Source organism: Bubalus bubalis, chromosome 21, assembly GCF_019923935.1.
Source record: "Bubalus bubalis isolate 160015118507 breed Murrah chromosome 21, NDDB_SH_1, whole genome shotgun sequence".
NCBI classification, from domain to species: domain Eukaryota; kingdom Metazoa; phylum Chordata; class Mammalia; order Artiodactyla; family Bovidae; genus Bubalus; species Bubalus bubalis.
In genome coordinates, this window is record NC_059177.1 from 8,808,955 (window position 1) to 8,822,613 (window position 13,659).

Genomic DNA, 13,659 nt, shown 5'->3' on the forward strand with positions numbered 1-13,659 from the left:
AACGTGTGGGTTGATGGAGGGGTGGTTGTGTGCCTAGAGAAGTCATGCTGTGGATGTGAGACATCTGCTCTTGGGACTTTCTCATGCTTCAGGATCTGCATGGGTCCAGTTGTGCACACACCTTCTCCATCTGATGAAGGTGTGTGCTGGTGTGTGAGTCTGACTTCACACCCCAGAGACTGTAGATAATGCACAGTCCAGGACATCTACCTGTTTGCACAGGCACACAGATTGTCAACCAGAGCATAATCTCAGGCAAGAGTATTTTTCCAGGTAATACTTTGTAAAGAACATAGGGGATTTTTATTCATAAAATCCCAAGAATTGTGCTTTTCCCATCAGGGTTGTCACAGACCCCAAAGAGCATCCCTGTCTACCACGGATTCAAGGTAGCCTGGGTTCAGCTGAGCTGGGAGCCAAGTGGCAGGGGTGCTCGCATTGCAACTTGGATCAGCTGGAAGCTTCCTCTTGCTCTTGCACTTAGTCAGCACTGAATGTTTTTAATAACCTGGCAAATAGATTGGAAAAGCACAACTAAATATAGTATATGTTGCCTATAAAACCCACAAGTCCACTTTGCCTCCTTTTTAGTGATGATAGGGAATGCAAGATTCAGGACCTTTTTTCCTAAGAAAGAATATCCTGCTTTGCCCCAGATCACTGCACCCCCAGAAATGAAAAGCATTCTGTGTTTGTAAGGAGTGTACCTTCTCAGAACGATTGTGCAAGTATTTCCAAGGCCTTTGCTGTAGTTGCTATTTTTATCTCCCTAGTCTGATTCACATGATGAGCCAGCATGATGTTTTCTGGGATGGCACAAAGATCATGGTCCCTGACAGTGCAATTGTGAAACAGACACAGAATAGCGAAACAATTTTAAGTCTGAAGGGTCAAGTTGTTTGGCTCTTCTTGCTAGATAAAAGCAATGGATCCTGGTGTCTCTTCTTTTGGGGGTAAGACTAAATAATTGATGAGATTAATAGCAGCATGCTGGCTACTATAGAATATTTCTTCCGGTAAGCAGACCATATCTAGCAAACCAGTCGTAAGATGAGTCTCATCTACTTAAACATGAGACTAGTGCTTGTAACCTTTAAGGACTCATCTGTCTTTTGTATCAACCAAATTGGTGAGTCAGATGACTCCATGAGAAGAATCAACCCTCTAAAATCTCATTGGTGGCACATACTTCTGAGGTCTCCCCAGGGATGTCATTATATTTGGGTTTAGTGTTTTCATATGGAAATGGAGTTCTAGAAACTTTCATTCAACTTCTACCAAAATAAACCTTCCTCCATGGGTCAGATTACAACTGTGATTATGCCAGTTGCTGACAATAACTAGTCTAAAATATACTTGGGAACCAAGGAAATACACATGACGGAGATGAAGACCCAGCTGGGACTACTTTGCTGCTGCTGCAGCTGCGTCGCTTCAGTTGTGTCCGACTCTGTGCGACCCCGTAGACGGCAGCCCACCAGGCTCCCCTGTCCCTGGGATTCTCCAGGCACAAACACTGGAGTGGGTTGCCATTTCCTTCTCCAGTGCATGAAAGTGAAAAGTGAAAGTGAAGTCGCTCAGTCATGTCCGACTCTTAGCGACCCCATGGACTGCAGCCTACCAGGCTCCTCCGTCCATGGGATTTTCCAGGCAAGAGTACTGGAGTGGGGTGCCATCGCCTTCTCCGGGAACTACTTTGAGGTACACTCAAGTCACAGTCTATTTAATACTTGACCTCTGTAAAGCTCTCATTAGTTCCTATGAATCACCATGACACTCTGGGTCCCTAAGGATAAGCTTTGATTTAAATCGAACTTCCACAACCTCCTCATCTGGGTGAAACTTTTTACTCAATGCCCACTTGGCATGGCTAATGGCTATAAGACCCTTTGAGGAAGGCAAGGAGGAACATTCAAGGTAACTACCTATTGTGTTATTACAGAATCCTCCCTCCTAGATATCTAGCCTTCTCTTAGAGGCCTGAATCTGGCAAGTAACTCGAGTGTAAAGGGGTTCTATGTTGGTGGCTCAGGTTTTGCTTCTGATGGACACAGAATATTGGGGGTAATGAATCTCAAGCAGAAGGTCAGCACGCTGCCTGCCTATCCTTTCCTGTCACACAGAACACCATTATCAATCAGCAATAGCCATATATTCCTATGGTTCAGACCGCTGTCATCCTCGTTTTACCGCACTGCTTTTTATTTTAGCCATGCACACCTTTCCCCTCAGGCAGTTACGCCTTCCGAAACAGTTATACCATCCAAGCAGCCTCCAGCCCTACTGAAAGTCAAGTGGTCCATTTCAAAATCAGCGTCTGCTACCAGCAACGTTAAGAATATATGTTAGCAATGCTGGTTTTCTCTCCTCCCATTTCTTGAATACTCGATGAGGGGAGTTCCTTCTGGTCCTTTTTATTGGATTTTGTAGGATACATTTAGGAGTGAGTGAACAGTTTGTATAAAATAAACCGACTCCCTCGTTTCTGTCTCCCAAGGCCTTTTTGATCACTAAGTGTTAATTCTGTTAAAGCTGTATCCATAAACTTTTTAATATCCACAGAGTATAAAACACTTATGACAAAAACTAGCCGTTCTTTTTCTCACCCTCCCTACCTTTTCTTCCTTCTCTTTTCAGACTGGAGAAGCAGGGCTGGGAAGTCATGGAGGCAGAGACCTACACCCATCCCCCTGCAGGAATCACTGCTTAGCAAGTTATGCTAGGGCATTCACCCCTGGAGCCACGTCACCACAGCTGAAAATATCACTGGAGCGGTGGCCACAGACCATGCACCATTGAGCTCTGCTGAAAAGGGTAATTGCTGCTTTGCTATTTGACTTTGAACTACATATGGAAGTCTAGGCGACTCATCTCCAACTGACCCTGTGCTTTTGCATCCTACCCTAGAGTTTCAGGTTCACAAGTGAGAGCTGTGGACAGACCAGGGTTAAGAAATGTGTCTATATTTCCTATGCTAGGGGTTGGTGAAGGGAATGTCTCTTTTCTGGAACTTATAGATGGAAGGACCCTGCCTTCAACTTATGTTGAGATTTACCAGCTGGGAAGCAATGATGTATGTGTGCATGAGTGCTAAGTTCCTTCAGTTGTATCTGACTCTGTGCGACCCTACAGACTGCTGCTCACAAGGCTCCTCTGCCCGTGGGATTCTCCAGGCAAAAATCCTGAAGTGGAGTATTTCCTTCTCCAGGCGATTGACCCAGGGATTGAACCCGAGTCTCTGACATCTACCTGCATTGACAGGTGGGTTCTTTACCACTAGCGCCACCTGAGAAGGCCCATGATGTTGTATATTCACAGTAAAAGGATAACTACGTTCCTTTTCTTTTCCCCCAGTTTTCCCTCTGGCTGGGTGGAAATGTGGACAATAATTAACGAGACTTCGTGGCTATTAACCCCCCTTCCTCATGCTGATGAATTAGTATGAACCCTGAGAAGATATGGAGTCCATCCCTCCAATCCAGACAGTGCTGCAATCTTAGACTGAGAAGGGTGGGTTTCAGCTGGTATTTGGCAACAATTGCATATTTCTTGCCTGGAAGAATTTGATAGTGACTCCAAACTTACACCTCCAGAGGAAATGGTTTCCTTTTAGTCATACACACCCTCGGGAGAAAGATGACTGGCCAGGGCAGGTCTGGATCCATGGCCCTGAACCTCCCACATAGGGTTTGGAAACAGTATTGGCCGTAAATCACCTTGTTCTCACCAAATAATTTAGATATCCTGCTTGTAGCTAAACCCAGAAAGGCAAGAGGCATCTGAATTGGCTTCAGCTTCTGGCTTCTCATATGCTCACCACTGAGGCATATAAAAACACAGAAAGAGCCTTAGAGAGTCTAAGGGCTGTTTGGCTTTAAACATCTTTTATTTTCTAATTGCATTAGGGTAAAAACAGTAGTTAAAATATACCCTTGGCTGTTGTCATGAAAATCACAATAACAAATTAGCCTAAAATAGCCAGTTTTCTGTGGTTTCCAAGGATACTACCACAGTTAGAATTGTTGCCTGCCAATCAATTTGTGTCTAATTTTGGGGGGACTTTAAAACAAAGCCATGGAAAGGGAAGGGCTAGAGGAAAAGTTGTTCTTGCTACATACATGTTAGAAGAGAAGGGGGAAGGTTTCTAAAGCAGATTGTGTTGATTCTTTTCAGATCAGTTTAAGGAAAATGGCTAAACCAACTCTGGTCCCACGGAAGTGGCTTAGTTGAAAGCAAAAGCTCACAGGTGCTGTTTTAAATAGTCAAAGTCGCTAAGTCCTCTAACTAACAGGACTGTAAAATCTGGCTCCTACTTTGTTTCAGTTCAGCTTTCATTTATTGGGTGCTCTGCCAACAATCTCTTATTAACTCTTACTAACTTATAGCTACCTGAGGAGGATGTTATGTTAGACCCTTGTTATTTAGCCCCTAAACATCCATGGAACAACAGACTGGTTCCAAATCGGAAAAGGGGTACATCAAGGCTGTATATTGTCACCCTGCTTATTTAACTTCTATGCAGAGTACATCATGAAAAACGCTGGGCTGGAAGAAGCACAAGTTGGAATCAAGATTGCCGGGAGAAATATCAATAACCTCAGATATGCAGATGACACCACCCTTATGGCAGAAAGTGAAGAGGAACTAAAAAGCCTCTTGATGAAAGTGAAAGAGGAGAGTGAAAAAGTTGGCTTAAAGCTCAACATTCAGAAAACTAAGATCATGGCATCTGGTCCCATCACTTCATGGCAAATAGATGGGGAAACAGTGGAAACAGTGTCAGACTTTATTTTTGGGGGCTCCAAAATCACTGCAAATGGTGATTGCAGCCATGAAACTAAAAGACGCTTACTCCTTGGAAGGAAAGTTATGACCAACCTAGATAGCATATTAAAAAGCAGAGACATTACTTTGCCAAAAAGGTCCATCTAGACAAGGCTATGGTTTTTCCAGTGGTCATGTGTGGATGTGAGAGTTGGACTGTGAAGAAAGCTGAGCGCCGAAGAATTGATGCTTGTGAACTGTGGTGTTGGAGAAGACTCTTGAGAGTCCCTTGGACTGCAAGGGGATCCAACCAGTCCATCCTAAAGAAGATCAGTCCTGGGTGTTCGTTGGAAGGACTGATGCTGAGGCTGAAACTCCAATACTTTGGCCACCTTTTGCAAAGAGTTGACTCATTGGAAAAGACCCTGATGCTGGGAGGGATTGGGGGCAGGAGGAGAAGGGGATGACAGAGGATGAGATGGCTGGATGGCATCACTGACTCAATGGACATGAGTTTGAGTGAACTCTGGGAGTTGGTGATGGACAGGGAGGCCTGGCGTGCTGTGATTCATGGGGTCACAAAGAGTCGGACACGACTGAGCGACTGAACCGAACTGAAACATCCATTCCACCCTTTTGGGGGCACTTACTTCCTTTTAGCAAATTACCTTTTCCCCATTTTACACTATCCAGTTAGACAGTAAATTAAGATGCCATAGCCATGTTAGCACTGTGAACCCAATCAGGCCACTCACAGTTAACCCTGGGTAGATCAATCTTCAGCTGAGCTTTGCAATTACTGAAAATTGTCAGTATTTGTTTCATAGCAGTTCTCACTGAGGCTGTCCTGTTCCTGCTAACTTGCCCACAACATCATCTTGTTCCCTGTGCTTCTTTATTCATTCTGTAAAGTATTAATATCCTTCTAACAAGTGTGCATTTCTGCTTACATTAGCCAGAACCCAAAAGTAATGTCATGTGTTATTATTCTCATTTTAATTTGAGAAAACTGATACTCAATTAAATTAAATCCTTTGTCCAAGGCTAGTCAGGTGATGATGGAGTCTGAATTCAAACTCATATGTACTTCTCTCTCCTACCCACTGCCCCCACCATCTATTTCCTCTTACGTGAATTAATAACTTATTTTCCCTGGCTCTCTCTCAAGTCAAGGACTTTCTTTTTCAACCGTGGAATCAAGGGTGATTCTTTTTGGGAGAAAATTTTCATTGTTCACACTTTCTCTTTCTTGATATGTTGCGTCTTTACGTGTATTTGACGGTTTTTCTCTGCCTGTTCTTTTCATCTGTGTAAGGGGGAGTGACAAGGATTGTCTGAAACACTGGGATCTCACATAGTTTCTTTCAGGCTGTGGGAGGATATCTCTTCCCTTCCTTTTTCTTCCCTTCTCATTTCTTTCTTTCTTCCAGAGTCCTTGGCCTTGAGCATCAGAATAGAAGAAGAAATAAGAATGTTTAAAGAGGAGAATATTGAAAAGAGCATGGGCTTAAGAATCAGGCAGAGCTGGGTTTACATTTCTAGCCCATGTATGTCTAGCATAGTATTGGGGAAATCACTGCATAGTTAGGAGCTGTTTAAATCCAGTATAATGTTTTGTTGCCAACTTAGAGATCCAGGATGATGGCTATGTTTGGAGGGAGGTGCCTCAGTGGTCTAACTGCTGCATCTGGTCTGCCTTGATAGCACCAAGCTCTTTGGAGTGTCACTGCCTTTCCAAAGGCCCTCTGTTACTTGGAAGAAGCCAGATTCAAAGCATAGCCTCTTCCCTGCACAGGTAGATCTGCTGAGGTGGGTTGCAAGCATAGGCTGTGAATATTATTACTCTCGAGCTTTTGAGCCAGGTGAATCTTGGTGACTAAGCTAGAGGCTCCAGGAACTCTGAGGTTTGCCCCTCGGCCACTTGCCCTTTGGCTTCTGGAACGCCGAACCCAGAGTGTTGGCTGGGCCTCCTTCAGGTCCCTTCCTGCCACCCCCCCATTTTTTTTTTTTTCCACTGTTCTGCTCCATACTGGGTTAGTGGCAGCTGGTAGGGATATTATTGTATCTTATGCTTTTCTTCCTGAAGTTCATTTAAGCTTCGGGTGAGTGGCTAACACCCTTCCCTAGTTCTGTAGTCATGTGCCATTAGATTGAATTTATTTCACTAAGGTTTTGGGAGCTGTGAGCTATAGATTTAGATTGAGGTCACTTGCATAGATGATATACCTCTTAATCCAGAGTTCTTTTGTTTTATTAAGCTTACTTCTGGAATTAGAGAAATGAATACAATTACATGCATGTGAAAAAGCCTAAGACATTCCTTAGCTCAATTAATCTTTCCTTCCTTACCACCCCACATTGTCCTCATCCAGGATGTAAGCATCGGGATAGAAGGAAAAATGCAAATACTTAAAATACACAGTATTTGAAGAGAGCATGACTGTGGGTGCCAAGCAGAGAGAGGTTTAAAGTCTAGCTCCACTTATTTCTAGCTTATTTTAGGGGGAAATTACTTCCCTTTTATGAACAGCAGTATTCTATTTTATTCTACTCTACATTGTGACAACACATACCTTTTGGTATTGTTTTGAGCCATAAATAATATTTATTATTGTATGTTGCACAGAGTAAGCAACTCTGTGCAACTCTATGTAAGTCAACAGTAGATATATAAGTCAAGCCAAAATTTGCCAGAAACTTACCCCCCCTTTGGGCTTCCCAGGTGGTGCTAGTGGTAAAGAGCCCACCTGCCAATGCAGGAGATATAAGAGACACAGTTTCAATCCCTGGGTTGGGAAGATCCCCTGGAGAAGGGCCTGGCAACCTGCTCCAGTATTCTTGCCTGAAGAATCCCACGGACAGAAGAACCTTACGGGCTGCAGTTCATGGGGTCACAAAGTGTCAGACACAACTGAAGCAACTTAGCATGCTCATGGGCTCTAGGGCATGCACACATGCTCATGGGCTCTAGAGCATGCCGCCTTAAGTGGTCGCAGTTCATGGCCTTTAGAGCGTGGACTCAGCAGCTGTGGCACAGAGCTGCCCCACGCCATGTGGGATCTTCTCAGACCAGGGATTTTAACTCGTGTCCCCTGCATTGACAGGTAGATTCTTAACCACTGGACCACCGGGGAAGTATTTAAGAATCTCTATCCTTACTTTTCCCTCTGAATGTGTACCAACTGCCTTATTTCTGTAAGGACCTCTGTGATTACGTTGGGCGCACCCAGGAAATTCAGGATGATCTTCTCATCTCAACATCTTCATCTGCAATGTCTTTGAAATGTAATGTAATCTATTCACAAAGTCCCAGGATTAGGACATAGACATCTTCCAGGGGTAGTATTATTTAGACTTCCACAGTGTGGTACCTTGTAGCAGTTTAATCCTTCTCTTGATAACGTTAACGTATTTTTGCCCCAGATTTACCTTGTTTAATATTAAGATCAAGCCCCAAGCTTTCTTGTTTTGGTTTGCAGTTGTCCTGCCTTGTCTACTTTTTGATTTTTAGACTGTCTGATCATTTGCTGTCGGTGTCTCTTACATATCGCACAGAGAATTGTGACTTATTCTGTAACTCTACCTAAAAATGTATTTTCTTTAAGAGCTCATTACATCATTGTCAATATTGTCTATTTTCTTTCTTGTTTTCTGTAATTGAGAAGTGTCTATTTGCATTTTATTTTGTAGTTCTTTGGCTTATTCCTAATTCTCTAGGTAGATAAATCCATTTAGTGTTCACCATTGGTCATCTAACTAAAGATTTTCTTATCATTTAACTCCACATTCCTCAAAGTAGCATGTAAGTACAATATTTCCTGAGACTTTGCAAAGCCAAATTGCCTGTAGCTATTACTACTTGGCAGAATATAAAGCTCTTGGCTCACACAGTCTCTTTTCTTTAGTTGGAAGGTGTTGTCCTAGTATCTCTCTAATATCTGATGGTTAGCTCAATTTTATTTCTTTCAGAATAATGTGATCTTTGTATCTCTGTGGTTTTTCTTTATCTTTCAGGTTTAATACATTTGAATTATTTTTGTGTTGAATTCTGAGACATCATTTTTTTTTAGACTACAGCATACTCTTATTATATATAGATTAGAAATCCCCTTTATTTTAGGAAAATTGTTTAGTTTAAATATTGGCTCTGTACCCTTGTTTTGACTTTGGTCCTTCAGGAATCTCAAGTCTCTGTGTTGCCTGCTTTGTATATTACTCTTCTGTCTCTTAAGCATTCTCCTCTTTCTTCAACTGACTCTTTCTCTGTTGCTGTCTCTGTTCTCCTTGTCTTTTTTGCAAGTGTATTTCTTTATTTTTTCTTTTCTATTTTTTTATTTATTGGAATATAGTTGCTTTACAATATTGTGTTAGTTTCTGCTGTACAATGAAGTGAATCAACCATGTTTATAGATGTATCCACTCCATCTTGGATTTCCCTCCCACTGCCCTGCCTTACCTCTCCGTCATCATGGAGCACAGAGCTGAGCTCCCTATGTTATGGGACACCTCCCCACTAGCTACCTGTTTCACACATGGTAGTGTCTGTATCTCAAACCTAATCTCCCAATTCATCCCCGCTCCCCCACCACTGTGTCTACATGTCCATTCTCTACATCTGTGTCTCCAGTCTAGCCTTGCGAATAGGTTCATCTGTCCCTTTTTTCTAGATTCCACATATATGTGTTAATATGTACTGTTTTTCTCTGACTTACTTCACTCTGTATGACAGATTCTAGGTCCAACCACGTCTTTACAAATGACCCAGTTTCATTCCTTTTATGGGTGAGTAAAATTCCCTTGTATACATATATATACACCACATCATCTTTATCCATTCATCTGTCAATGGACATTTAGGTAAACAGCGCTGCAATGAACATTGGGGCGCATGTGTCTTTTTAAATTATGTGGTTTTGGGGGGACAGCTTTCTTTTGTCCTTTGTTTTCTTTTAAATGTGGTTGTCATTCTTAATTTTGATTATTTTTTGTTTCCATTTCTCTTTTAAATTATTTAGCTTCCACTTTACCTCCTACTTTTGACTGGCCATCATCTCTTTTTACATGGTTATTATTTTCCAAAATTTTTATATTTCTGTTTTGTGGTCTCCTCATAGCTGAAATTCTTGATAAAGTCAATTGTTGCTATTGTTGTTTTTCATGTTAAAATGTTGAGTTACACATTTTCTCTACTATATAGTGAGAGTTCTCTAAAGAGATGTTTTCATGGTCATTTTTAGGTGGTTCTCTTATGGTGTCTTTAGATGTGTTGTACCTTAAAAAAACTTATATAGAATTATTAAATGTGTTGAATTTTCCTTACCTAGCTGTTATATTCAGGGAAGGCAATGGCACCCCACTCCAGTACTCTTGCCTGGAAAATCCCATGGATAGAGGGGCCTGGTGGGCTGCAGTCCATGGGGTCGCTAAGAGTCAGACATGAATGAGCGACTTCACTTTCACGTTTCACTTTCATGCATTGGAGAAGGAAATGGCAACCCGCTCCAGTGTTCTTGCCTGGAGAATCCCAGGGACAGGGGAGCCGTGGGCTGCCATCTATGGGGTCACACAGAATTGGACACGACTGAAGAGACTTAGCAGCGGCAGCAGCTGTTATATTAGAGAAGCTTACCTAAGTGGTTTTTTTTTTTTTTTTAAATTTTATTTTATTTTTAAACTTTACATAATTGTATTAGTTTTGCCAAATATCCTAAGTGGTTTCTTAATCAAAATTGCCTTTTTTTTTTCTTTTCTTTTCTGTATGGCACCTTCTGCCTTAGATCCTGGTTTGAGACGGCGTCTATCACCTTTCTTGAATTTTCTAAATTCCTTTTACCAGCAGCTATTTCCAAGGAAGACTCCCATTGCCTTCCAGAGTTTCCTTCTCTCTTTTAGAAGGTGATCATTGCTGAGAACTGGCACCTCTGGGCCTCCTGGAAACTTACTGTGTCATATCTCTCCCCAGATGCTCATGCTTTGTTCATTCACAGCCCAGTTCATGGCAGTTCTGAGTTAGGGTTTGTCCTCTCCTTCAGTAGATAAATGCTACCGAGTGATGTGTGGAACCTTCCATGACCAGGGCCCTACCTGTTATCCCTGTCCACTTGTGATCTAACTCTGTGGCTTCTTGTGCTGTTTCTCTTGAATTCAAGACTTTTTGAACTACTGGTCACCTAACCTGGAGGTTACAGAATTGCTCTGCCTCTTAACTTTTCCATCAATGTATTTTGGAGAAAAAATAGGAAATTGAAAATTAAGCTTCCACCACACTAAATTCTAAATGTATGTTCTCTAAATAATGCCTTGAACTTTCATTAGGGTCAATCCATTTGCTCAATATTAAAGTTGTTTTTATGAAAGTCTGTAATATTTAAGGGAAACATTACTTGCCTTCAGAGACAAACCATAAGATCTTGATGGCTTAACACAGTAGAAACTGATTTCTTACTCCTGTGAAGTTCACTGGCATGAGGGCGTGCCACAGCAGGGAAGCTTAGAGTCAGTTATCCAGGGGCTGACTTGATAGAGCCTTTGCCATATTGAACACCTAGATTCCAAGATCACCCCAGGTCTTGGTGTTTAGTTGGAAGATGGAGTAGAGATAAAAGCTGGAGGTTCTTGTAGGAGCTTTTCGTGGGCAAGGTATGAAAGTGCATATATGGCTTCTACTTTTTTCCAGTGGCCACATTCAAGCATAGAGCCACATCTAACTGAAAATGAGATTGAGAAATGGAATACTGTCCTCTCCCCAAGAAGAAAAGGATTTAAATCTAGTAAGGAGCTAACTTATCTTTACCATAAAGTATCTGTCTCTTTCCCCAGTTTACCAGCTTTGTCAAGACAGGGCTAGAGTTTTACTCATGATTATCCTCCACTTGTGTGCATATGTGCTCAGCTGATTCAGTCGTGTCTGACTCTTTGCGACCCCGTGGACTATAGCCCGCCTGGCTCCTCTGTCCATGGGATTATCCAGGCAAGCATACTGGAGTGGGTTGCCATGACCTCCTCCAGGGGATCCTCCCAACCCAGGGATCAAATCTGAGTCTCCTGTGTCTCCTGCACTGCAGGAGGATTCTTTACCACTCAGCCACTGGGGAAGCCTAGTCCTCCACTTAGCCTAGCTTAAATAACAGAGGTGCAATGAACATTTGTGCAATTTAATGAAATTGAATTTGCATACTTCAACTTTATCTGAATCATTTAAGAATTCTCTAATGTTGATCATAGGCAATTCATGGGTATGATCATAGCCAATTCATGGGTATGATACCTGGGACTTGCAATGGAAAGGGTGAAAATAAATCCAAAAAGAGATGACATATTGATAAAGTGAAGCTGGTATGGAACAAATCCTTCGTTAATCTCTAAAAACTGTTTCAAAATCCTGTTTTATTTTAATCTATCATGTAAAGGGACATATATGCTGAGTTAGATTAGATCAGATTGTAGTCTGTCATCTGACATGATCTTGGGCACCATCATGGAGGGAAAATTCATGGTGACATTAGAATCACGACTAGATTTATGCTTGGAAGAAGTTTTGGAGAGATAAAGCAGTGTGTGTGTGTGTTTAACATTAAAGGAACTTCTTGTCAACATCTCTAATATTTACAATTCTTTTTTGTTTTTGTGACATTATCATCTAAAATGGTGTGGCATGTCACAGAGTGTGTCATTATTTTTAATGTGTATATAACCTAACCATTTAACGTAGGCCCAATATGGGGCAACTTCAGCATGATAATCTCTCTCTTCAAAGACTAAATGTAAACCATAAAAGTATAGAACTTCTCAAAGAAATCTTCATGATCTTTGGTTAGAGAAAAAGTTCTTTTATCAGATACCAAAAAACACAATCTAGTAAAAAAATGATAAATTGGACATAATCAAAATGTAATGTTAGGCTTCCCAGATAGCTCACTGGTAAAGAATCCACCTGACAAGCAGAAGACCCAAGTTTGATCCCTGGGTCAGGAAGATCCCCTGGAGAAGGAAATAGCAACCCATTCCAATATTCTTGCCTGGAAAATCCCATGGACAGAGGGTTTTATATATTTATATATATATATCCACAAAAATGTACCCTTCATCATTATTTATTATGGATTCCAAATCAAAAGCACAATGAGATACCACTGCACAAATATTCAGCAGATTACAAGTTAATAGAAAAACCAAAAAAAATATGAAAAAACCAAATGCTTCCAAGAAAACAGAGCAACTGAAATTCTATATTTTGGGGGGAATGCAAAATGAGAACACCACAGGGGAAAACTGTTGGAAAGCTTTTTATAAAGTAAAACATGTATTTACCATATGATTCAGTGACACCACTTTTAGGTGTTTCTGTATGCTGATTGTGATGGTGGATTCATGGCTCTAAACATTTAGCAAAATTCACAGTGCTGCACAACAGTAATAAACTATGCTGTAGAATTTTTTGAAATATTTAAAAGCTTAAAAAATAGAATTTTTTCTTAAAAATAAAGAGCAAGCCCCTAATCCATGAGATGTTAGTTACCACAAGGTGACCTGTGCATTACTTCTAAAGTGATGGGGACCTCCAGCCATTCTAAGTCCCCTAAGATGTAGGTAAGATTCACAAATGTGATTATTAGAAAAAACAAACAAACAAACAAACAGACACATCTTCATCAGAGAAGGATCACACCCCCAAATGACCCAGAGCCTTCCCTTCTGGGCCATAAGCACAAGATAGGAAGAAGGAGGACAGCTTTTGTACCAAGAGATCAATTATGCTTAAATAATAGAGCTACACTCTAAGCCCACAAACATGTCATAATCAGAGAACATTCAAGGGGTAGTGGGAGTAGCTTGGTATTTGGAGCTGCTGGCAAGCAAGTATTAGGGCTATTAAATATAGCTTTCTAGCTCCCA

At 41.4% G+C, this 13,659-nt stretch overlaps 1 long non-coding RNA gene across 3 annotated transcripts in view; it reads left to right on the forward strand.

The window, feature by feature from the left end:
• The window catches only part of LOC123330980, a 136,937-nt gene that overhangs the window by 104,918 nt on the left and 18,360 nt on the right, over positions 1 to 13,659 (forward strand). For all 3 annotated transcript variants that reach the window (XR_006547347.2, XR_006547348.2, XR_006547349.2), the window contains one exon: positions 2,638 to 2,814. This is a non-coding gene — a long non-coding RNA (uncharacterized LOC123330980). The remainder of the gene's footprint in view (positions 1 to 2,637; positions 2,815 to 13,659) is intronic.